Source organism: Mytilus edulis, chromosome 2 (genome assembly GCF_963676685.1).
Source record: "Mytilus edulis chromosome 2, xbMytEdul2.2, whole genome shotgun sequence".
NCBI classification, from domain to species: Eukaryota; Metazoa; Mollusca; class Bivalvia; order Mytilida; family Mytilidae; genus Mytilus; species Mytilus edulis.
In genome coordinates this window covers 11,637,870-11,662,576 of record NC_092345.1, presented here as the reverse complement: position 1 = coordinate 11,662,576, position 24,707 = coordinate 11,637,870, and the positions used below count along the sequence as shown (strand labels likewise).

General features: G+C 32.2%; 1 protein-coding gene across 2 annotated transcripts in view; it reads right to left on the bottom strand.

Moving 5' to 3' along the window:
* Positions 1-24,707, bottom strand: part of LOC139511451 (heat shock 70 kDa protein 12A-like) — a 58,935-nt gene that overhangs the window by 9,651 nt on the left and 24,577 nt on the right. The window lies entirely within an intron of this gene.

Below are 24,707 nucleotides of genomic sequence, written 5' to 3'. Positions count from 1 at the left end.
GTATCTTAAGATTTTCTTACTGTTATATGCTGTTTACACTGTTTTATTAGAGGATAGTAACACTGAATTACAAAACATGTTAAACAATTTTGCCATATATTGTAACAAATTGCAACTTAAGGTAAATGTTGATAAAAAAAAATCCTGTTTTTGCAAATGCCAGACTTCCACAAAATTTGAATTTTTTTTATAATGATAATGAAGTTTAGATTGTTAAAATTATAAATATTTAGGAATATTTTTTTCTAAAAGCGGTTCTTTTTTACAAACTAGAAAATACTAACTAGAACAAGGAATAAAGGCTGTGTATTCTATCTTGAAGAAGAGTAGAATTAATAACTTATCTATTGAATGTCAACTAGATCTCTTTGATAAGGCTGTTGTACATATTTTGTTATATGGGTCAGAGATTTGGGGGTTTGAAAACTTTGACTTATTAGAGCGGATGCACCTAACATTTTGTAAACTCATTTTACATTTTAAGCAATCAACCCCAGACTGTATAGTTTATGCAGAACTAGGCAGATTCCCATTATTGCTTTATGCAAAAGTTTGTATGATAAATTTTGGAGGCAGAATTATAAACGGTAAAGAGTATAAAATTTCTCATGTTCTTTATAAATTATTACTTATCAATTTAAATAACTATGGTTTTGAAAGTAAATGGTTGATTTATATAAAAAATATTTTTAATAATTGTGGAATGTCTAATATTTGAAATATGCATTTTGCTGATAAAAGTATATCAAAAAGTGTGGAACAAAAGCTTAAAGATCAGTTCACACAGTTAAGTTTGTCACAGATAGAAACCTTACCTAAATGCCTAGGTTACAGAATTTTTAAAAATAATCTGAAATTTGAGAATTATCTCAACATATTGCCTAATAATTTATTATTTGTATACTGCAAATTTAGATGTGGTAGTCACCGTTTACCAATTGAGACGGGAAGATGGCGAGGCTTGTCACGATTGTCATCTATGCAATGCGAGTGAAATCGGTGACGAATATCATTATATAACATGTATACTGACTTGTAAATCTGTAGATTTAGAGAGAAAGACATTTTTACCTGATTATTGCTGTTAAAATCCGAATACATACAAATTTAATAGTTTATTTAATTCAGACAATACTATCCTTTTGAAAAATTACGTAAGTTTATAAAAACAATACAGGTGAAAGTCAGTCCTCCAAGTTAAGTTACGTTTTTTTCACACATATGCATGCTTATATATAAAATTGAAAATGGAAATGGGGAATGTGCCAAAGAGACAACAACCCGACCATAGAAAAAAACCAACAGCAGAAGGTCACCAACAGGTCTTCAATGTAGCTAGAAATTCCCGCACCCGGAGGCGTCCTTCAGCTGGCCCCTAAACAAATATATACTAGTTCAGTGATAATGAACGCCATACTAATTTCCAAATTGTGCACAAGAAACAAAAATTAAAATAACACAAGACTAACAAAGGCCAGAGGCTCCTGACTTGGGACAGGCGCAAAAATGCAGCGGGGTTAAACATATTTGTGAGATCTCAACCCTCCCCCTATACCTCTAGCCAATGTAGAAAAGTACATATATGTAATTGTAAGTATATATCTTCTCTGTGACTATGTAGTTTTGTGAGAATAAAGTTCATTCATAATTTGTTTCAATTGTTTAACTCGTTATCCAAAGGTTCAGACATACTTAAACAAAATAGTTATCACTTATACTTTCGACTGCAGGACGTAAAATAATCAGCGAACTAATCGTAATTTAATCGTAGAAAATCGTACGAACAACTATAATGAGAAGAGTACGGATGGTTACTTGTTGTTACGAACAGTTTAAGAGCAGTGATATGAACTCCATTCGTTTTTGATGTATTTTGTCATTTGACTTTGCCATGTGATCATGGTGATTATGGACTTTCCGATAAGATTTTCCTCTGAGTTCAGTATTTTTGTGATTTTATTTTTTACGATACTTGAGTCTTGTTAAGAATGAATTTAACATAATTAAATCCATGATAGATAATCATTAGAAGATTTTTGACGTGATTAGAGAGTATGCGAGTTATGACGAGTAATATACGGATACAAGCGAGTTATCTCATGGATGTCATGGGGCATATTGTGATAAACTATAGTAAAAGAATAACTAACGGTGGGCAGGCGGAAACCCAGTTGAAATAGAACAAAAGAATCGAAGCTCTTTGTTAGAGCAGCCGATAAATGCTTACTGTAATGTTTACTATAGTAACAAAAATTTTAAAAGTTAATAGAAACAAATAAAACGACAATTTTCTTCTCAATTACGAAGTGTTTTATTTTAAAAACACCATTTGCATAAGTTGTCAATTTATCTATTACATAGTAATGCAGAACGATTAGATATCAAGTCGACGACATGGGTATCTATCAAGTTGGATGTAAAAAATGCATAACCTCCGATTTAAAAAAAAAGTTTACCACGGACGGAGAACATATCAATCTATTAGTTCAGTAATTTTCGTGTCTGCCCTTCCACTACGTGACTCAAGAAAAAATACCAAAAAATGGGTAACAATTGTATCGAAAAGAGAAAACCGAGTGCACCTTTTTATGTTAAGGCGTGTTTGAGGTGTATATTTTGTCTTTAAAACGTATAAAGCAAGAGTATTTGATACATCATATCGCTTCAGATTCTATCATTTTTGTATATCAAAGCTACAGGTTTACTTTAAGAATAAGAATAAGAATACTTTATTAATCCAATTATGGACCCTTACGGGTTTTAAATTTCATACAATGATTACAATGATTCGTCTTATAACAATGAAATAATAAAATGAAATACCTCACAATAGAACACTGAACAGTTATTGCATGCACATGGAAGAGAAAGTAATATGGGAGACAATCAATTTCTGTAAGGATTATTTATTTTACTTTATAACATAAAAAAAATCACAGTACGAAAAGATGAAAAACATGGGTCAAGTGAAATACCTATCTAATGAATCACAACAACAGAGTAGGTGTATTCGAATAGTTATTTTTTACTAAAAGTACTTGACGACAGTATTTTAAATGGATGATGAAAATGCATATCTTCAAAAAATTTTAGTCTGCCCTTCAACGAAATATTTAATAAGAATTTTTTTTAAATGTTTAAGAATTTTCGAAAATTCCACCTGATAACCGATCAGACAATAGTCTTAAGTTGAATCAATGTAGACACGATCATAAACTGATGCTCATTAGCTAGTAGATGCATTTGTCTTTTAAAATACAACTGACATATAAGAATCTTAATGGTGCTATGTGGATAAATTTACCGGTTTTCAAGAGCAAAATTGGCAGCGCGTCATACCTACAATGGCTTGTGAAAATGAACTGGTGTAATGGGGAGACAATTTTGACGAAGTAGAATCCTGATTGTGGGCAAGCATTGCGATCTGATATCGGATCGTAAGTCTTATAAATTGTAATTCTATTTCAAAATCTGTGAAAAATGTGCAGTATTTAATACACGCAGAACAAATCCGGTTTTTTCAGTTTTATGTCTGTTAAAATAATTCAACTTTCTCAAAAATACTGTGCAATAAGATAAAGAAAATATGAAGTCCTTCATGCGAAAAAGACGAAAGGCGCAACACAAGTCTATCGGAAACATTAAAAAAAGAACTCGTTTTGTCCTATAATGGTCACATTTCAATATTATATAATGCTATATTTGAAGCTGAATGTTTGATGTCAAAATGTATAATTAAATCAAAGTTTTTTTTCCACTGGAAACCGTTGATTTGTTTTTTTGAAAACATTGAATTTTTTTTATTTTTTTTTTATCAAAATTGATCGTGAAAGATCGGGCAACGCATCATCTTGATTATGAAAGACAATGTGTGACAAAACGGACGCAGTACTTTTTCGGGTTTTTACTTTATTACTTAAGGACATTTACGCTTTAAACTTTGACAAACTTGAAAAAAATTGACAAGAAAGTCTCTCTTTATATTTAGCTTTAATAGTTAACCTGTAATTTTTCGAAAATTTGAAAATTTTCCAATGTCATGGAAAGATATGCACATATTCTTTGAAGTTCATCCGAAGAAACGAAAAAATCAGAAAAAAAAATTATTAGGGTAAAACAGACAATAAAGTATACGTTTCTGAGTAAGTGACATAGAAAAAAAAAACTGACACAATTATGATGGGGAAAATTTGATGCTTTTAGCTGTAAAAAGACACATGAATGTTTGTAAATTCCCATTTAAAAAAAGGAGAAATGTTCAATCCAACAGGGCAAACGTCCCGCGCCGGACCAAACTGAATTCTTTAGTAAGCAGAAAACAATATTTTTTTTTACCATATTTTGTTGCAATTATATAATACAGTTTTGAAGGGGGACATTTTTGGATTATAATAGCACAAAACATATATATTATTTAACATTAAAATATACATTTAGGAGATTTCTTCGAACCCATTTTTAACTACATGTCGAAAGTATTAACGACCCCGTCAGCAACTACTTTTGTCTAGTCATAATGTCACATCATGCCATCAAAATAGTCAACACAAGAAAAGCCAAAACAACTCACAAAACCTAGATGGCGACCTACCAAAATGGCGTCCTCCACCTGTTCATGACCGATGGCACAAAATTATTGAAACGCTCACCAAACGCCTTCGGGCACCGAGCCGAACGTGCGAGGGATGTACATCCAGTCAAGGTCATTAAACACTTCCATCATCAACATCAGCGACAAAAAAAAATAGTAGAAAAAACAATTGTTATACCAAAATGTTCACATGACCTTTTCTGATTTATAGTATTACCTGTCTGAAAGTTTAAAAGACATTGTTCATGTTGTAATTAAAAGAAATTTGTTACCTCAAATTCGGATATTTTATTTGACTGTACAACCACTTGACTGTTTATTGTACAATCACTTGGGCCTTCCCTGTACAATCGATTGGCCAAATACAAAAACAAAAAAGGACAGAATATCTGAATGATCTTAATTAGCTTCAATTGTTTAACTCGTTATCCAAAGGATCAAAGATACTTTAAAAAAAATTGGTTGTCACTGATACCTTCGATTGCAGGTTAATGTCAGTTCAATTATTTTGTATAATCTTATATAGCGATGAAGTTGTGTAGCATTTAGTTTAAGCATAATTTATTTTAAAGACATGACAACCAAAATATTATGACCCGACAATTGTTCGTTCAAAGTTCATATTTAGGATTTTTTATATTTTTAACTTTACAATTAGTATTGCGATATTCCATACAATGCCTTTTCAAGTATCGAAATGATCTACACTTTACGTTTTTGTGTTTAAAAAAGGAATCAGGTATAAGCGACATTTTGATAAATGGTTACATTCACATAGATGTATTGACTGTATTAGTACAAAGATGTGTACATACAGATTCGTATAGTGCTACAGAAATAGTTCGGACAAATGTTCCTGAAACTTAAAATATGTAGAAACAAAGTTCAGATTGAAGAGAATCTCCGTGATATTCATAGTGTTCATTCCAGGTGAAAATAGAGTTGGTGATGAAAACAGATTTATTTGACAAATCAAGGACTTATTGCAATGACAATGTTTATATATATATATTACTAATTTATTTTATATTCCCCATATAGATTCGAGTATCGAATTTATGAAGAGAGAGACACAGTGTTCATTTGTTATTTGCATGGTGGCAAATATTAGACTGTTCGTTTTATACTTATTGATTCGTGATTTATTCGTGTTGGTATTTAGACACACTTGGATTTAATTACATGTACTTTAAAGATATTTTGAGAGAGAAAATTTTAGACGACAAATGTTCGTAATAGCGCGCTTGTAAATAATGTAAATAAAATTTGCTCTTTTTGATTTTTCCACTATGCATTTGAAATATTATTCGTTCATAATTTACACACGCTGATACGGGAGTATCAGATAGGGACCGACGGGGTAATATGACCCGACAATTGTTCGTTCAAAGTTCATATTTAGGATTTTGTATATTTTTATAATATTAGCTTTTTATTATTATTCCGAGTCCTCGTTGCGTTTTAATAATTTATTAGTTTATTGTATTTTACGCTATTCAAAAGTTACTTGTATTTGACACTTAACTATAATCCTTTCATTTAGATTAGTTATCAAAGATTTATATCCGTCTTTAAGATAAAAGGTTTTGTAATAAAGAATATAGATAATTTGACACTAAGTGATAAATGCCGAAAGCCATTCTTGACAAACTTATACGAAGCATGTTTTTAATCCGTAATCCCCGCTTTCGGCAAAACGCGAATTGATATTATTTAATAAAAAGATATTTGATTGGTTCATTTTCCGTATGTCAATCAGTCTTTTGAATTGTATTTTATATTTGTTTTGATGTTGTTATTCAGTTATTTTTTAATATTTAAAATATATGGATGTGAAATAAATATGTAAACTTTCCAGCGACTTGGACTTTATCTCAACTACCGCTAGTTTCCCCCAGAAACTAACTAATATGACAGAGGTGACCAACAACCTGGTCATAATATGATCACAGTAATACACGAAGGGATGCAGAAACAATATCAACAACATTATTCTAATATAAAGCCTTCTTCGGGTCAACAGAAGAGGGCAATTTCGGCTATCAAAATGGGTTTAAAAGTGTGATGAGAATCTTTCGTTTCTATCGGCGGCAGATGCGTGTTTCAAAACTGTACCTCTGAAATCCGAGAAAAAGAAGAAGTCAATATAGGTCAAAAGCTGATTTGCCATTGTAATGGATCAGAAAAATCCCGTATGTTTACATTTTCAGAAAGTTTATTTTTGTGAATAATTATAACCCTCAATCAAAAAATCTTTTATACACCTGTTATCAATAATTGATCATTTAGGAACCGCAAAATTTTATCTACTTTCCTTAATCGTTAAAGGGGCACTAGCTACGAGATGTATAAAAAAATATAATATCTATTTTTATTTGCTCAATCAATAATGAAATGCAAATCGTGAAATAGTAATTAAATTGTCAAATTAAGCTAAAAACATTGATTTTGAATTATTCTCTTCCAAGTGAATAATTCCACCTCAATGAATCCGTATTCATGTGAACTTCAATTTAACCCCTTTGTTTGAAATAATAACACGTGAATTGTATGTGTAAAGTTATTTAAAGGAACAGAATGTCAACATTTAAAAGTAAAACAAAGGTAAATCATTTAATTGACTGATTCGATTCACAAAATATCATTTTTATAAAGGTCAAAATGATGATAAATTTTTTTTTATCTATAATATGATATTAAATAGACCTAGCATAATCCAATAGCACGAGTTTGCTTAATCTATATATATTTTTATTAATGTTTACATCGTTTATATGGTCATCGGATGATTTTAGAGGTCAACTCGATAAATAATTAGATGGCGGCTTTACTAAATAACACACGAAACGAATCTTCGTCTTTTCATTCCCGTGCCCTGTTAATTGTTTATTTCATAATTTTAATAGTTTGGATAAATGTTTTACATTGTTATAGATAAAATATGAGAATTTAATTAAAATCGGAGAATATGAATTTGACAGCTAGTGTCCCTTTAACAATACGTACGAATATGTATTATTTTCGTATATAATCGTAAATAAACTATTAACTATTAAAAACGAAAATCTATTCGTAAATAATTCGTATTTATTTCAAAAGTCTTGTAACTACATTGTACACGTTTGGTGTTCGTCAGACTCTTAAAAATCCGTAGAGCCATCGTAACACCCCCCAAATGAAATCGTAAACAAAACGTAACCAGTCGTTATAATCCGTAAATAGTCAGCGAACAAATCATAAATTAACCGTAGAAAATCGTACGAATAACTCTGATGAGAAGAGTATGAATGGTTACTTGTTGTTACAAACAGTTTACGAGCAGTTGTCCATTCGTTTTTTATGTGTTTTGTCATTTGATTTTGCCATGTGATTATGGACTTTCCGATTAGATTTTCCTCTGACACACCTGGTAAACCATCTAATCTCAACCAAATTGTTGAGACGGAAAAAAGTATTCTGGCACTTCCTGTTGAGCTTTTCTGGTTCAAAATATTGAAAATAAACACAGGGTAGGTCGAATTTTCGTCGATTTACTGAAAATCAATGACTTTTTTTGTAAAATCGGAGAATGTCATGCCATAGATAAATAATAATTGTAACTAATATATCTCTTCTTGGTTTAAAATATTTTAAATTGAAGTCACAATCACTTTTCTCCTACGGATTAAAATGTTTACATTCTTTAAATCCGATAGAACTGCTATGATATTAATGACTTAGCAAGAAAATATGTCAATTATTTGTGTTTTTTTTAGGCTTTACGATAACCACGTATGTAAATTGCACAAATATTTGTTTGTCAAGCCTACTCTGAGCAGAAAAATAAAAAATATAAATGGTTGAGATATAAAGGTATTGGTTGAGTCTTTCTGTCACAATGTTGAGACTTTCTGGTTGCGGTGTACTATTCGAGTTTACCTTTTTTTTACGGTTAACCTGATTAATGTTACTGTCTGTGGTAACATAAAATCTAAATACAGATACAATTTTAAGTATTGCAGATAGAAAAATGCATGCCTTACAAATATAAATAAGATTATTTTACAATGGTTATTTATTAATATGATTTGGATGAATTCGATTCCTAACAGGCATTATTTAATGCCGAAAATGCGTACATTTATAAAGAAATAAAATAGTTCAAAACAAAACAATCGAACAGGACCCCTTTTCTAGGTTTATTTTTTCGTACACATTATTTCAGGTGGTGATAATTTAAATGTGAGTAAAAGATGTCTTTTTGTCATTATAACACTGATCACAAAAAAAATTGGATTCGATTTTAAAATTGCTAAATATATAATATTATTATAGTATTATAAACGTCCAACTTAGTGTAATCACAGGTGTTGTATTGAAATAATTAAAACTTTAATAGATGTTTGTTCACAACTGCATTCAGGGCACATCCTTAATATTTGGTAGTATTCAGCAACATTTATATTATAACCCGGGCCCCGTCACACTAGCCGTGATCGCACTACGATCTCTAAAAAATAATGCTATTGACGATCGTAGTGCAGTATGGTCGTGTTACGGTCTTGATGAGGTCTGAGGGGGAGGACATGGGTAAGGGAGACAGGGAGAAAGAGGTAGGAGAAAGGGGGTGGGAGAAAGGAGAAAGGGGGTACGAGAAAGGAGAGGAAGGCTGGGAGAAAGGAGAAAAAGTTGGAGAAAGGAGAAAAAATAAAATATCTCTCCTTTTAAAATTTTTTCTAATATTTCAAGAAAAAATACTCAAAAGGAGATGTTTTATTCTAATGGGAGAAAAGAGAACGGGGGTAGGAGAGAGGAGAAGAGGATGGGAGAAGGGAGAAGGGTACCCCCTGTCCCCCCTCAGGTCTTGGTGATCTTGTTGATAGTAGCAAACTTTAAACATGTTAAAAACAATCGTGATGCGTTCGTGGCGAAATCAGGTCGCAGTTCTGTTATAGTCGTAGATTTTTTTAGCCGTGGAACTGTCAGGATCAGTTCCAGGTTGAACTGTGTAAATCAGTTCTAGGTAGAACTTACCAATGACCAAATCAGTTCTTGGTTAGAACTGTTCTAACTAGAACTGTCTTAAAAGTGTCAGGAGATAGTTCCACATTTGTCCGCTAGAACAGTTATCCTTCAGATTATGACAGTTAGAGGTAATCTCCATTGTATGTACATTGTACATCTCCTTTGCAATTATCTATTTTAAATGAAAATAACTTTTGATGAAATGAATGAAATGAATGATTATCCATTTCTGAATATTAATTCAGTTTTCTTTTTAAATATTTTAAAACTGGATTCGACGTAGCTAAATTGTGGGAGATAGTTAGTTTGAACTCTGGCCTGGTCAACTTAAATTCTAAAAAAAAATGTGTGTGTCTATGCTAAGCATACGATATCTGCTAAAAACTGTGGTCACACCTTACCAGATAGCTCGAACGAACGCCGAAAGGATAAACAAAAGTTTTTCATTTACAAAATTTGCATCCGTTAGGAGTCCGCGATGTAATGACCAAATAAAACAGACGTGTAATATGCCGAAAAATGGGGTTGAAGAGGAATAAGAAAAAAAAATGTCAGAATAAAAAGCCAATAATTTTGCCTGATCATGATTAAGAAGTTGAGCCAAAAATATTCATGATACTTAAGAAAACTAACATACCAATAATTGCCTTTTCTTACGCGATTTATTTTCAATTTGTATGTATCCATTTTATTATCAATGTTCTTTCTGTGGTACGGTTGCCAATGATACATCTCTCCACAAGAGACCAACATGACACATAAAGTAACAACTAGAGGTCGCAGTACGGCCTTCAAATATAAGCAAAGCCGATACTGCATAGACAGCTATAAAAGGTCCCGAAATGACGATGTAAAACAATTGTAACGAGAAAACTAACTTTTTAATATAAAAAAAAAATTGAAAAAAATAAATATGTTACGCATAAATAAATAATTAAATTCTAGCCCTGGAGATTTAAAGCTTCTGTGCAAAACTGCATCTCAAACGCTAGACTTAATCTCCAGCGTTAGAACTTACTAGTACTTAAAAAAATCTATTTACTATTTAGACTCTATTACAACCAAAGGCCTCTTTAGAAGCTGCTGTGATAACTACAGACAAGATTAAAATGACTGTTGAAATGTCAAACAATATACGGCAAGTTTATGAATTTTGACAGTTGTATATGTAATTGATACTAAGCTACACAAGGTCATGTTTTTCTCTGACTGTTTATGACGTCTTTACACTAAATTCATTGGATGTTGGATGTGTACGGATTGCTAGTTTAGTCTTAGATGCATGATTTTTTTATTAGTTGTTAGTGGCTTTGAACTAGTTGTCAGATAACTGCGAGTACTCTCAGATCTGTTCCTAGTGTCTTTTTGTTGTCGGGATGTTCAAGAACCCGGCCACGTCCACTTGTATTTTTGTCCATCTGATGAGTTAAACCTTTTTCAACTGATTTTTATAGTTCGTTCGTATGTTATACTGTTATATATACCACTGTCCCAGGTAAGGGGAGGGTTGGGATCCCGCTAACATGTTTAACCCCTCCACATTATTTATGTATGTGCCTGTCCCAAGTCAGGAGCCTGTAATTCAGTGGTTGTCGTTTGTTTATGTGTTACATATTGAATCATATTTGTTTTTCGTTATTTGTTTTTATTTTTTATATATAAATAAGGCCTTTAGCTTTCTCGTTTAAATTGTTTTACATTGTCATATCGGCCGGGCCTTTTATAGCTGACTATGCGGTATGGGCTTTGTTCATTGGTGAAGGCCGTACGGTGACCTATAGTTGTTAATGTCTGTGTCATATTGGTCTCTTGTGGACAGTTGTCCCATAGGCAGTCATACCACATCTTTTTTTTATAGTTGAAAATTCATTCACCAGAAGATCTCAACATTGTTCCAGAATATCTCAACCTGCTGGAGAAAAGTCATTACGATGTCATTTTAAATCATATTCATTTGTGTTATACACGAGATAAACTGTAATTCCAATTTCGATGGCATGACATTCTCCGATTTTACAAAAAAGTCATTGATTTTCAGTAAATTGACGAAACGTCGACCTACCCTGTGTTTATTTTGAATATTTTGAACCAGAAAAGCTCAACAGGAAGTGCCAGAATACTTTTTTCCGTCTCAAAATTTGGTTGAGATTAGATGGTTTACCAGGCGTGTCTGAGTTCAGTATTTTTGTGATTTTATTTTTTACGATACTTGAGTCTTGTTAAGAATATTTTTAACATAATTAAATCCATGATAGATAATCATTAGAAGATTTTTTACGTGATTAGAGAGTATGCGAGTTGTGACGAGTAATATACGGCTACAAGCGAGTTATCTCATGGATGTCATGGGGTATATTGTGATAAACTATAGTAAAAGAATAACTAACGTTGGGCAGTCGGAAACCCAGTTGAAATAGAACAAAAGAATCGTAGCTCTTTGTTATAGAAGGCGATAAATGCTTACTGCAATGTTTACTATAGTAACAAAAATTTTAAAAGTTAATAGAAACAAATAAAACGACAATTTTCTTCTCAATTACGAAGTGTTTTATTTAAAATAAAACTATTTGCATAAGTTTTCTATTTATCTATTACATAGTAATGCAGAACAATTATATATCAAGTCGACGACATGGGTATCTATCAAGTTGAATGTAGAAAATTCATAACCTCCGATTTAAAATTATTTTGTTTTACCACGGACGGAGAACATATCAATCTATTAGTTCAGTAATTTTCGTGTCTGCCCTTCCACTACGTGACTCAAGAAAAAGTTCCAAAAAATGGGTAACAATTGTATCGAAAAGAGAAAAGCCAGTGCACCTTTTTATGTTAGGGCGTGTTTGAGGTGTATATTTTGTCTTTAAAACGTTCAAAGCAAGAGTATTTGATACATCATATCGCCTCAGATTCTATCAATTTTATATATCAAAGCTACAGGTTGACTTTATAACATAAAAAAATCACAGTACGAAAAGATGAAATACATGGGTCAAGTGAAATACCTATCTAATGAATCACAAAAACAGAGTAGGTGTATTCGAATAGTTATTTTTTTACTAAAAGTACTTGACGACAGTATTTTAAGTTGGATGATGAAAATGCATATCTTCGAAAATTTTTAGTCTGCCCTTCCACGAAAAATTTAATTTGATTTTTTTTAAATGTTTAAGAATTTTCGAAAATTCCACCTGACAACCGATCAGACAATAGTTTTAAGTTGAATCTACAATGCAGACACGATGATTAACTGATGCTCATTAGCTAGTAGATACATTTATCTTTTAAAATACAATTGACATATAAGGATCTTAATGATGCTATGGGGATAAATTTATCGGTTTTCAAGAGCAAAATTGGCAGCGCGTCATCCCTACAATGGCTTCCATTTCTACGATTGTGAAAATGAACTGGTGTAATGGGGAGATAATTTTGACGAAGTAAAATCCTGACTGTGGGTGCGATCTGATATCGGATCGTGAATCGTATTTATTGTAATTCTATTTCAAAATCTGTGAAAAATGTGCAGTATTTAATACACGCAGAACAAATCCGATTTTTTCAGATTCATGTCTGTCAAAATGTTTCAACTTTCTCAATAATCAATAATACTGTGTAATAAGATAAGAAAATATGAAGTCCTTCATGCGAAAAACACGAAAGGCGCAACACAAGTCTATGGCAAACATTAAAAAAAGAACACCTTTTGTACCTATAATGGTCACATTTCAATATTATATAATGCTATATTTGAAGCTAGATGTTTGATGGCAAAATGTATTTTAAAATTAAAGGTTTTTTCACTGGAAACCGCTTATTTGTTTTTTTTTTTTTTTAAACATTGAATTTTATTAATTTTTTTAATCAAAATTGATCGTGAAAGATCGGGCAACGCATCATCTTGATCGTGAAAGACAATGTGTGACAAAACGGACGCAGTACTTTTTCGGTTTTTTACTTTATTACTAAAGGACATTTACGCTTTAAACTTTGATAAACTTGAAAAAAATTGACAAGAAAGTCGCTCTTTTTTTTTTTTTTTAGCTATAATAGTTAACCTGTAATATTTCGGAAATTTTCTACTGTCATGGAATGATTCTATAAAGTTCATCCGAAAAAACGACAAAATTTGAAAAAAAATTATTCGGGTAAAACAGACATATTTCAGAAAATAAAGTATACGTTTCTGAGTAAGTGATAGAGAAAAAAAAAACTTTAATTGGTGGAACATTTAAATTCTGACCGAAATTCTTCAATTAGTTTTCTCGTTAGTGGATTAAAGTTGGAAACAATTCCCCTTATGGTTTTTCTGTTACATGAATAGTCTGAGGAACTGTACAATAATTGTTTATTTTATCTTGTTCCAATTAGTGAAGACCGAAATATTATTTTTAGACCACTTGCTGTACCTTTATTCATAAACGTTATTTCTTTGTTTTAATTTAACTGCACTTTAAAAAAAAATATATGGAGCTTTTGCTTTTCGGTTCTACACGTAGAAAGTCAAGCAAACCGCTCTTATAAATTATGCTATATGAGCTGCACGAAATAAATAAGTGCTACGTTAATTATGCATTTGCAGGAAAAATTGCGTAAGGAATGACTGTAATATTTTTGCATTTGCATTTCTTAAGGCTGTTGTATGCCAGTTTTGATAATTTTTCTCGGAGCGCCACCATGCTATGTAAAGCGTTTGGATACTTTCATTAATTTTATAATTTGATTGGTTCATATTTACATGTTAAATGTCTTCGTTACCACATTTTTAGACAGATAGTATGTAAGATTTGAGTTCAATCTTTCCATCTAGCAACTTTTCATTTTTTCAAATGTCGAAGTCCCGCTTGACAGTCTCCCAAATGACCAAACCAATAACAAAATACATACATTTCTGTTCAGACTTTGTGATCAAGTATTCGTTTTGAAATTTTTTTCGATATCGTGATTAAACTTAAGCCATTATGTGATACGGTAAGGAGACTAAGAGCAAAATCAATGTACGTACCGACAAAACAAAACAAAATATTTTGTTTTATCAGTTACATTATAGAATAATTTTGGAATGATAGCTTTTTTTTTATACCTTTTAGAACTTTAATCAAATGATCGATAGTTTGAATGTACCTTATCATATCACAATTTTGGGCCTCATTAAACAACAGGTATAGTCAAATTTCCAATCTAAATCTTTGTTTCTATGAAGGAGTTCGGTAAAGGTTTTCAGTAATATATGATTACGAAATTATTCTAAAAATTGACTATTCATACTGAAAATTTACCAAACGTTAGTATACCTAGTTTATCGCAGTTTCATTCAATAAAACATTATAAAAACATATATATTGAACCAGACAAGTCACGCCATGAGCGTATACAAGAGGCTAACATCAGACAAATAGTCAAATCTATGTTGAATTTTCAGATCCGAGGAGGTCGGGTTGTGAAAAAATATGAAATATGCCAGCTTTCACAGTGTTTCAAAATCGGTAGTTGGAACTATAAGGGATGGTACCTATCAGATAATACTGTACATAGCAGAATTTAAAGGGAAGATATCATAAATTCACTAAATTTGGATATTATTGGTATAAATGAAACCCACTTGATTGGTAATCAGAATGTATTCAGAAATGGCTACAAACAGTTTGGGAATAACCGGAAGGATATTTGCAATAATGCATGGAGAGGATTAGGAGGCGTCGGATTCTTAATTTCAAACGAAATATTGTAAAATTTTGACTGTGGAATTTTAAACAATTCATATGACGTCATATTATGGATATATCTTAAGTGTAAACATGATTCAGAATTTGTTATTAATCTTTGCATATCATATCTTCAACCAGAGCATTCTTGTAGAGGAAATATTGCACACGAATTCTTCGATGTTTGCTTTCACAAATATATTTGTACAGTGATGCTTCACATGTCTTAGTATGTGGTGATTGTAATGGTCGTATTGGTGATAAACAGGACTTTGATGATCAAATAGACTTCATACCAACAAAGTATAGTATTAATACGTCAAAATACAAATTTGGAGATTACTTGATTAATTTTCTGAATGATGCTAAATATTGCGTATTAAACGGGAGAGGCGACCACATGAAAGACGACTTCACATTTGTATCTACTTCAGGAAAATCCGTTGTGGATTATATTGCTGTTCCATATACTGATCTCACTAACTACTTGAATTTTAAAGTTCATTTAATTTCGGACATTATCAGTGAATTTGAAATACAACCTGCTGCCGGGGCAACTATGACAGACCATTTGGTGCTTGTGAACTATCTCTATCGGATTACTTGCAATATACTAAACGAACATACAACGAAAACAGCATAGATCAAGGTCGGATGATTGAATGGAAACGTGTTTATCAAGTAAAATCATTCCAAATGATATATTTACAAACGAAAGGTGCAGACACGCATTAGCCAAGGTAATTAAAACAATAGAATGTTTTTAAAGCGGACTCCGTGAAATTGACAATCTTTATTAACTATCCGTTGACACACTTCATAGAGAAATGGACCAACGATAAACATAGTGAATAATACGGCAAAAGGAGGCGAAAAATAGGAAAACCATATTGGAACAGTAATCTTAATAAACTTCTCAATAAAACGCATCGTTCGGAAAAAGATTTTCTACGATGTAACGGCAACAGACGCCCACGAGAAAGACTGAAGCAGATTTTTATAATGAATCGGAAAAGCTTTGATAAATGTATGAGGCAAGCGGAACGACAGTATCAGGCGGAACAACGCAAAAAGTTAAAAACACTAAATACGCAAAATCCTAAAGAATTTTGGAAGGAAGTAAACAAATTGGGACCAAAAACCTCAAAACAAAACATTGATTCAGTTTTTCGGGAAGATGGAACAATTTCATATGACAGAAACGAAATTCTGGAACGTTGGCGAAGCGAGTACTCAAAGCTTTTTTCAGCAGAAATTACGGAAGTTGATGACTTATTTATGTCCAACATTGAACAGTTAAATGCGCAAATGGAGGCCGAAATCGATAACCGAGATTTCAACGAAAGTAAAACTAAAGTTACGGATGCTACACTTTACGATGATATTAACATTGAAGAGACTAAAAGTGCAATGAAAAGACTGAAATCAGGCAAATCAGTAGGAGTTGATAATCTACCAAATGAAATTCTTAAAAACGAAAACTTATTACATATCTTAACAAAATTGTTCAATCTGTGCTTCACTAGTGGAATAGTACAAAGTTTGTGATGTAAATCAATTATATGTCCGATTCTGAAATCTTGAAAGGACTATCGTGACCCATACGGATACAAAAGCATAAGTCTTATGTCACCGGTCGCTAAACTATTTAGTTCAATTCTTAACAGTCGAATGGTGAGTTTCTTTGAAAGTGAAAATATTTTATGCGAAGAACAAAATGGACTCCGTAAACTCAGATCGTGCCTCGACCACATATACAGCTTATGTGCCATTCTAAGAAACAGAAAAACACTCAAACTGGAAACATTTATGTGCTTTGTTGACTTTTTAAAGGCTTTACTGTGGCACAAACTTATGACTGCCGGAATTCACGGGCATATGCTTAAAACAGTTCGAAGTATGTATTCCGTTTTGAAAAGCAGTGTCTGCATAAACGAACAATATACAGATTGGTTTTCTATTGGTAAAGGGGTCCGTCAGGGTGAGAATTTAGCGCCGACGCTATTCGCCTTATTTATAAATGATCTGATACCTGAAATAAACGCTCTTGGCTGTGGAGTTCTACTAGAAAATGACTTTTCACTCAGTACGTTGCTATATGCCGATGACATAGATTTCATTTCTAGCTCTGCCGCGGACCTACAAACACAACTAGACACGTTGAACAACTGGTCGAGACGATGGCGCTTAAATGTAAATATTGAAAAAAACTAAAGTACTGCACGTAAGGAAAGCTACAGTTGCACGAAGCGAATTTGAATTTAAAATTGGCGACAAAATAGTTGACTATACTTCTCAGTCCTGCTACCTAGGTCTTACAGTGTCAGAAACATTAGACTACAACATCAGTGTAAACGAGTTGATTACTGGTAGCAGTCGTGATTTGGGTTCCCTTGTTTCGAAATGTTAAAGTTCAGATGGATTTGATTGTGATACGTATACTAAACATTTTGAAAGTACAGTCGCCCAAATTATGACCTACTGTGCTGGAGTATGGGGGTTTAAAGCGTATGAAGGACTAGACAAACTGCAAATTAGGGCTAAACGATCTTTCTTAGGCGTCGGAAAGCTAACACCGATACCGGGAATGACAGGTGAAATGGCATGGATTCCAGTCTCTATCCGAAATCATTGTCAGATGATAAAGCTTTGATGTCGTATTGTAAATATGCACTCGGAAAGATTACTATCACGGATATATGCTTGGGACTGTAGTTTTTCACGAAATCATAAGGATACGTGGTACAACAATATAAAATCAATTATGAATAAAAGTGGACTTGATACTTTATTTGACTCGAAATGTACGGATGGACATAGTAACAAAGTTTATTAGTAATTTTTCAAAAGACATGCTAATGCAAAAGTACCAGATCACATGGAAAAAAGCCGTAGAAGCTATGCCAAAACTCCGCACGTATAGAGACTTGAACACCACATACAGTGTTCAGCCGTACCTAAAATCAGGCATTTCACGCCATGAAAGATCACCAATTGCAAGACTGAGATGTGGTGTTTTCCCCTTGAAATCGAGAAAGGGCGTTACCGGGGAGTCCCAGCTGATAGACGACTTGTAAAGTTTGCAGAACTGGAAGCGTAGAAGACAAAAAACACTTTTTATTACATTGTCCTACCTATTCGTTACAGAGAAATCGCATGTTTATGGACTGTCAACAGAGATATAACTGTAATTTTGATAACATGTCTGACATGGACATATTTAAATTTTTACTTAGTGCCGGTGTTAAAATAGTGTCAAAATTTATCACTAACATTTCTGATATTAGAACACAAACATTAATGAGAAAAAATTAACTACTTATTTATTGTACATTTAAATTGATATTTGATAATTATAACAGATAACTATGGAAATTTTAGAAGTACAGTGCATCATAAGCCTATGAAGGCTGCCTGACATAAACTATGTTTCATATTTTTATTATAATGTTATATCAGGCTGCACTTTAATAAAACAATATATATATACGTCTGAGTCAGTGACAACTCTACAACAGATTATCTCCATGCCTTATATATCATGTACTGTAGATTAAAACTGACGAGGAAAGGTAACACACGGCCACCGAAAGCTTTATTTTTTGTAAAACCCAGGTTGTTGTGTGGTCTAGCGGGACGGCTACAGTGCAGGCGATTTGGTGTCACGATATCTTAGTAGCATGGGTTCGAATCCCGGCGAGGGAAGAACAAAAAATTTGCGAAAGCAAATTTACAGATCTAACATTGTTGGGTTGATGTTTAGACGAGTTGTACATATATTTATCAAATGTTTTTCTGTTTAGTATTAAATTCATATCAAGATCCATTTAGTTACATCTTGTGATCAATTTTATTTGGCAATCGCCAATGGCAGTCAGCAGGGTTAAAGAACATCAGTTGTTCGACCTGTTAGTCAAATGCGTTTTGTTTAAATATACTTTTTCATTCACTTTTTTGGTCTTTTGGAAAATGTTGTTTGTGCTGTTTTTAGACCCTTCTACAACGAAAGTTGTTTTACATGCACACGTATAAAAATTGCGGTTTTTATCCAACGCAATCATAGGTTTGAACGTAGTTTTCAATTTAGACTCGTTAATATTTTTTTGTTTGGGCTTGTATCATATTTTCCCTCCGGTTTATATGATCCGTTCATCCTTTATTGACTCTTAAAATTCAAGAGTTTATCTAAAAATTAGGGTACTTTTTATATGGCCTTCCAAATACCGTTTCGATCCCTAACATCACTCAAGAGACATTTATTGTCGAAATCCGGATCTGGTGTACTAAAAAAATATTGGCACCGTATGTTTTTGGCATAACATCGTGGCCACAAGTTAAAAAATGTTTTTCTGTTTAGTATTAAATTTATATTAAGATCCATTTTGTTACATCTTGTGATCAATTTTATTTGGCAATCGCAAATGGCAGTCAGCAGGGTTAAAGAACATCAGTTGTTAGACCTGTTAGTCAAATGCGTTTTGTTTAAATATACTTTTTCACTTTTTTGGTCTTTTGGAAAATGTTGTTTGTGCTGTTTTCAGACCCTTCTACAACGAAATTTGTTTTACATGCACACGTATAAAAATTGCGGTTTTTATCCAACGCAATCATAGGTTTGAACGTAGTTTTCAAATAAGACTCGTGTATATATCACATTGTTGGGTTGATGTTTAGACGAGTTGTATATATATATATATATATATACATATATATGTCTAAAATAGTTACAATCAACATTCAATCTATCTAGGTGTGGATCAGTTTGTAAATAAACTGATGCAGTTACTAAATTAAATTTGATACAAATTTAGAAGTTAATAGAAATCTTTCCATCACCTCCTGTTATTGCCTATCGCAGACCCAAAAATCTCAAAGACATACTTGTGACATCAAAAGTAAAGAAACAAGAAACTTCTAAATTTGGGTGTAACAAACAATGCTGTAGAAGCAATTGTAAGTGCTGTAAAGCCACCAACACTGACCACTCTTTCAGCAGCACAGTAACAAAGCAGCGATACAACATCTATGTTACATCTAATTGCAAAACGGAAAATAGTATTTATATTCTTACTTTAAGCTGCAGTATGTTGGTGAAACAGAAACTAAATTCAACATCAGACTTAACAATCACCGGTCGTTCTATACAAAAGGAAGAAACTGTCCAATTACGAGACACCTCTTTAGAACAGGACATACTTTTGATAATATCACCTTTCAAATAATTGAGGTAAATCAAAATTGGGACTCCGAAAGGAAAAAACAGAGAGAAAGGTTCTGGATGCATCAGCTACGTATTCTTGAAGCTGATGGACTTAATGAGAGGGATGAAAAACAGTTCTACCCAAAACCAAAGGGATAAATCATGAATTTCATTCTATTTAACTTAAACAACTATTTGTTTCGATTTTTAAAATTGTTATGTACAATAAACGGCAAAAATATGTTTTATATAGACCATCAATCAATATGTCAAACTTTTACACGAATTTTGTGTAGCCGTCAAGCTACAAAGTTTTTTTTGTCATGCATCCGATTTCACCTAGATAGATGCACACGCCCGATGAAGCTAATTTGTTTAGCGAAATATTGCGTGAATAATATATGAAATATAACAACTAATTTTATAACACTATTTAGTGTGTTAAAGTTACATTCTTAGACACTTATATATATATAGTCAAATTTCCAATCTAAATCTTTGTTTCTATGAAGGAGTTCGGTAAAGGTTTTCAGTAATATATGATTACGAAATTATTCTCAATATTGACTATTCATTCTGAAATTTTACCAAACGTTAGTAAACTAAGTTTGTCGCAGTTTCATTCAATATGTGGACTGTGGACGCAATCGATATTACATTTATAACGTCTAGCTGTTACAATTAATTCTCTTATGGTTGGGCCTAGTTATCCTTTACTTTTGAAAATCTTGTATTCCCTTGAATGTATGAAATCTAAAAGTTATGTCCTGCATTGTCCTCGTAGCAACGAAGACTTGTGATTTATTCTACACTTTTTTTCAACTAAATATAATTAATTTAATTTAAATTTGATATAGTTCCTTATCGCACATATTGCTTGAACATATGTCTGACACTGGAAATAAGACTTATGTCGTCATACTGTTTATATACCAAAAAAAGAACAGTATTGGCAAAACACGAAATAACAATATATATATGGTGTGCATGTTATGTACAACATACCGGTTTTGTTTATGTACAAAATATCGTTTTTGTTTATGTACAAAATATCGTTTTTGTTTATGTACAAAATATCGTTTTTGTTTTAATCATGTACAAAATATCGTTTTTGTTTATGTACAAATAATGTATAAATTAAGTGTTGTATGTTACCTTTAAAAAAATTATAATTGTCCAAAAAATTACATATTTTCATAATTTTTGTATTATTATCCTTATTTAAAAAAAAAGTATTGCCAAGCAGATGAAAAGAAAAACAATACCTTATATTGTTAAATGGTTAAATTTTTCTGACTCGGACAAAATACCATACCCCCTTTTGAATAGTTGCTACCTTACAGTAAAAACATTGCAACTGCCATGAGGAAAACATTTTTGCATTCATCTCTTTTTGAACACGAACATTTTTAGACTGTTCATTATATTGTTTTTATAAGTTGTTAAAGGATGATATTTATTTTGTTGGATACTCTTCTAATCGTTTACTTTCTTGATGTGATAGTGTAAGAATGGCCAGCATTCTTCACCAAGGAGTTTTAGTACCACATTTAAACATCTTTAGGAATTTTTATAGGATATTTGTCTATAAATCAAATTGAAGCTGTGTAGAAAAAACACGTTTATTCACAACAACCATTTATCATCTTCAACAATCTCTACGTGAGGCAATGAACAGTTAAAAAAACCCAGGTGATCATGGGTTTCTTTAATGTAAATGCACAAAGGGGGCGGGGTGCAGCACTTTGTAATAAATGTAAAAACAAGAAATTATTTGAATTTGGAATAATTTCGAATTCAAACCAGATGCTCCGCAGGGTGCAGATTTATACGACCGCAGAGGTTGAACCCTGAACGGTTGGGGCAAGTATGGACACAACATTCAAGCTGGATTCAGAATAGTTGACACAGCATAGGTTTCGGACACAGAATGAATGTGGTCTAATGAACTTAAAATATTTTTTTTGCCTTTGAGCAATTCACTATGCTGTTGAATATTAATCCTCTTAAAAAAATGTTTGAATAAATTTTCTTTTTATTTATGAAATCGGAAGTGAGAAAAATTTACCCCCCCCTTTTTTTTCACATCCCCCTTTCCCTTTTTCCAAAACTGATCTCAATTCAAATTTCTAATGGAGTTTGCAACAATAACTACTCATTTAAATACATCATAAAATATCAAAATGTAACAAAATGTGCTTGCTATCACTGAATGGTAAAGATTGTTTTAATTTATCAGTTGGTAGTAAAAGTGAATATACATTGTATATTGTATAAAACAATGATTTAAGTTGATTCAACTACTACTCTGGACAAAGAAAGATAACTCCAATCAATTGAAAATTTCTTGATATTGCACAATATTGTGCAATTAGATATTTCTTGCTATTGCGCAATAGTGTGCAATTGAAAATATTTGCTATTGCACAATACTGTGCAATTGAAGATTTCTCGCTATTGCGCAATACTGTGTAATTGAAAATTTCTTGCTTTTGCACAATACTGTGCAATTAAAGATTTCTTGCTATTGCTGAATACTGTGCAATTGAAAATTTCTTGCTATTGCACAATACTTAATATAATAATTTTGGATCCTGATTTGAACCAACTTGAAAACTGGGCCCATAATCAAAAATCTAAGTACATGTTTAGATTCAGCATATCAAAAAAGCCCAAGGATTCCATTTTTGTTAAAATCAAACTAAGTTTAATTTTGGACCCTTTGGACTTTAATGTAGACCAATTTGAAAACGGGACTAAAAATTAAGAATCTACATACACGGTTAGATTTGGCATATCATAGAACCCCAATTATTCAATTTTTGATGAAATCAAACAAAGTTCAATTTTGGACCCCGATTTGGACCAACTTGAAAAGTGGGCCAATAATCAAAAATCTAAGTACATTTTTAGATTCAGCATATATCAAAGAACCCCAAGGATTCAATTTTTGTTAAAATCAAACTAAGTTTAATTTTGGACCCTTTGGACCTTAATGTAGACCAATTTTGAAAACGGGACCAAAAATTAAGAATCTACATACACAGTTAGATTCGGCATATCAAAGAACCCCAATTATTCAATTTTTAATGAAATCAAACAAAGTTCAATTTTGGACCCTTTGGGCCCCTTATTCCTAAACTATTGGGACCAAAACTCCCAAAATCAAACCCAACCTTCCTTTAGGGGTCATAAACCTTGTGTATAAATTTCATAGATTTCTATTAACTTATACTAAAGTTATGGTGCGAAAACAAAGAATAATGCTTACTTGGGCCCCTTTTTGGTCCCTCATTCCTAAACTGTTCAGACCTCAACTTCCAAAATCAATCCCAACCTTCCTTTTGTGGTCATAAACCTTGTGTTTAAATTTAATTGATTTATATTTACTAATACTAAAGTTATTGTGCGAAAACCAAGAATAATGCTTATTTGGGCCCTTTTTTGGCCCCTAATTCCTAAACTGTTGGAACTTAAACTCCCAAAATCAATCCCAACCTTCCGTTTTTGGTCATAAACCTTGTGTCAAAATTTCATAGATTTCTATTTACTTAAACTAAAGTTATAGTGCGAAAACCAAGAAAATGCTTATTTGGGCCCTTTTTGGCCCCCAATTCCTAAAATATTGGGACCAAAACTTCCAAATTCAATCTCAACCTTCCTTTTGTGGTCATAAACCTTGTGGTAAAATTCAATAGATTTCTATTCACTTTTATTTAAGTAAGAGTGCGAAAACTAAAAGTATTCGGACGACGACGACGACGACGACGACGCAGACGACGACGCCAACGTCATACCAATACACGACCAAACAATTTTCAATTTTTGCGGTCGTATAAAAACAATGATAAGAAATGTATGATAAAAATAAATAACATTAAGGAGGGTTAGCTATGCATGCACGACTAAGGAGATTTTGGTCGGTTTTTTTTTTTTTGCCCCTTGAAGTTTTCAGTTTTATTAGACACATGAGTTTGAATGCTCAATTGATTGTTTGTGTACCAATTACTGTAGCAAAGATGGAAATGTGACAATTCTGATCAGACTTCAATGTCGTAATACTAAATTCCTATTCATGTTGTGAAAAGTGGTTTGGATTGAAATACGAAATAATTTTATATTGGTATAAGTTTAAAATAACATTTCTTAACCACATCTTTAAAAGATTAAACATGCACGTTATAGCTTTTTACATATTAACCACATA